Below are 2,500 nucleotides of genomic sequence, written 5' to 3' on the forward strand. Positions count from 1 at the left end.
CTGTACATTTTTGTGATGGCGATGCAACTTAAGTTTATTGTCACAAATAAGCTCTTTTACAAAGAAAACTTGCGAGTGAGACATTTGGACTAGCAGGGAACGCTTATTGGATCTCTATCAAAGTGAAACGGTTTGGGCTTTGAAAGACATGACAGTAGCTCTCTCCCAACAGCCTGAGTGAAATCCTGTCTGTTTTATGTCTTTCCTCTGTTAACCACCTCCAAGTCAGTGGCAGATTCCTTAGGATCCAGCAGAGAGTGAGTGCCCTGACTTAAGATGGCTGGCCACCGATGAAAGTGTAGCACAGCCAGCTAAAAGAAGGAGAGAACGAGGGATAATGAGAGGGAGGATGCCAGTTACTGTAGTCTTCCTCCCCTCCATATGGATCTCTGAGTTTAGACGTCTATCTTGTCTGGATTTCCTGTCTTCCTACTCTCGTCCCTCCTTTCTCCTTTCTTCCTACTCTCGTCCCTCCTTTCTCCTTTCTTCCTACTCTCGTCCCTCCTTTCTCCTTTCTTCCTACTCTCGTCCCTCCTTTCTCCTTTCTTCCTACTCTCGTCCCTCCTTTCTCCTTTCTTCCTACTCTCGTCCCTCCTTTCTCCTTTCTTCCTACTCTCGTCCCTCCTTTCTCCTTTCTTCCTACTCTCGTCCCTCCTTTCTCCTTTCTTCCTACTCTCGTCCCTCCTTTCTCCTTTCTTCCTACTTTCTCCCTCCTTTCTCCTTCCTTCCTACTCTCGTCCCTCCTTTCTCCTTCCTTCCTACTCTCGTCCCTCCTTTCTCCTTTCTTCCTACTCTCATCCCTCCTTTCTCCTTTCTTCCTACTCTCGTCCCTCCTTTCTCCTTTCTTCCTACTCTCGTCCCTCCTTTCTCCTTTCTTCCTACTCTCGTCCCTCCTTTCTCCTTTCTTCCTACTCTCGTCCCTCCTTTCTCCTTTCTTCCTACTCTCGTCCCTCCTTTCTCCTTTCTTCCTACTCTCGTCCCTCCTTTCTCCTTTCTTCCTACTCTCGTCCCTCCTTTCTCCTTTCTTCCTACTCTCGTCCCTCCTTTCTCCTTTCTTCCTACTCTCGTCCCTCCTTTCTCCTTTCTTCCTACTCTCGTCCCTCCTTTCTCCTTTCTTCCTACTCTCGTCCCTCCTTTCTCCTTTCTTCCTACTCTCGTCCCTCCTTTCTCCTTTCTTCCTACTCTCCCTCCCTCCTTTCTCCTTCCTTCCCTACTTCCTCTCTCGTCCCTCCTTTCTCCTTTCTTCCTACTCTCGTCCCTCCTTTCTCCTTTCTTCCTACTTTCGTCCCTCCTTTCTCCTTTCTTCCTACTCTCGTCCCTCCTTTCTCCTTTCTTCCTACTCTCGTCCCTCCTTTCTCCTTCCTTCCTACTTTCGTCCCTCCTTTCTCCTTCCTTCCTACTCTCGTCCCTCCTTTCTCCTTTCTTCCTACTCTCGTCCCTCCTTTCTCCTTTCTTCCTACTCTCGTCCCTCCTTTCTCCTTCCTTCCTACTCTCGTCCCTCCTTTCTCCTTTCTTCCTACTTTCGTCCCTCCTTTCTCCTTTCTTCCTACTCTCGTCCCTCCTTTCTCCTTTCTTCCTACTCTCGTCCCTCCTTTCTCCTTTCTTCCTACTCTCGTCCCTCCTTTCTCCTTCCTTCCTACTCTCGTCCCTCCTTTCTTCCTACTCTCGTCTCTCCTTTCTCCTTTCTTCCTACTCTCGTCCCTCCTTTCTCCTTTCCTTCCTACTCTCTCCCTCCTCCCTCCTTTCTCCTTTCTTCCTACTTTCGTCCCTCCTTTCTCCTTTCTTCCTACTCTCGTCCCTCCTTTCTCCTTTCTTCCTACTTTCGTCCCTCCTTTCTCCTTTCTTCCTACTCTCGTCCCTCCTTTCTTCCTACTCTCGTCCCTCCTTTCTCCTTTCTTCCTACTTTCGTCCCTCCTTTCTCCTTTCTTCTTACTCTCGTCCCTCCTTTCTCCTTTCTTCCTACTCTCGTCCCTCCTTTCTCCTTTCTTCCTACTCTCGTCCCTCCTTTCTCCTTTCTTCCTACTCTCGTCCCTCCTTTCTCCTTTCTTCCTACTCTCGTCCCTCCTTTCTCCTTTCTTCCTACTCTCGTCCCTCCTTTCTCCTTTCTTCCTACTCTCGTCCCTCCTTTCTCCTTTCTTCCTACTCTCGTCCCTCCTTTCTCCTTTCTTCCTACTCTCGTCCCTCCTTTCTCCTTTCTTCCTACTCTTTCTTCCTACTCCCCCTCCTTTCTCCTTTCTTCCTACTTTCGTCCCTCCTTTCTCCTTTCTTCCTACTCTCGTCCCTCCTTTCTCCTTCCTTCCTACTCTCGTCCCTCCTTTCTCCTTTCTTCCTACTCTCGTCCCTCCTTTCTCCTTCCTTCCTACTCTCGTCCCTCCTTTCTCCTTTCTTCCTACTCTCGTCCCTCCTTTCTCCTTTCTTCCTACTCTCGTCCCTCCTTTCTTCCTACTCTCGTCTCTCCTTTCTCTTTTCCTCGTCACCCAACACTTCTCTACTTTTGCCA

At 49.0% G+C, this 2,500-nt stretch overlaps 1 protein-coding gene across 1 annotated transcript in view; it reads left to right on the forward strand.

Annotated features, from left to right (window-relative positions):
- The window catches only part of LOC118381379 (transcription factor SOX-5-like), a 138,132-nt gene that overhangs the window by 26,679 nt on the left and 108,953 nt on the right, over positions 1 to 2,500 (forward strand).

This window comes from Oncorhynchus keta, chromosome 33 (genome assembly GCF_023373465.1).
Source record: "Oncorhynchus keta strain PuntledgeMale-10-30-2019 chromosome 33, Oket_V2, whole genome shotgun sequence".
NCBI classification, from domain to species: Eukaryota; Metazoa; Chordata; class Actinopteri; order Salmoniformes; family Salmonidae; genus Oncorhynchus; species Oncorhynchus keta.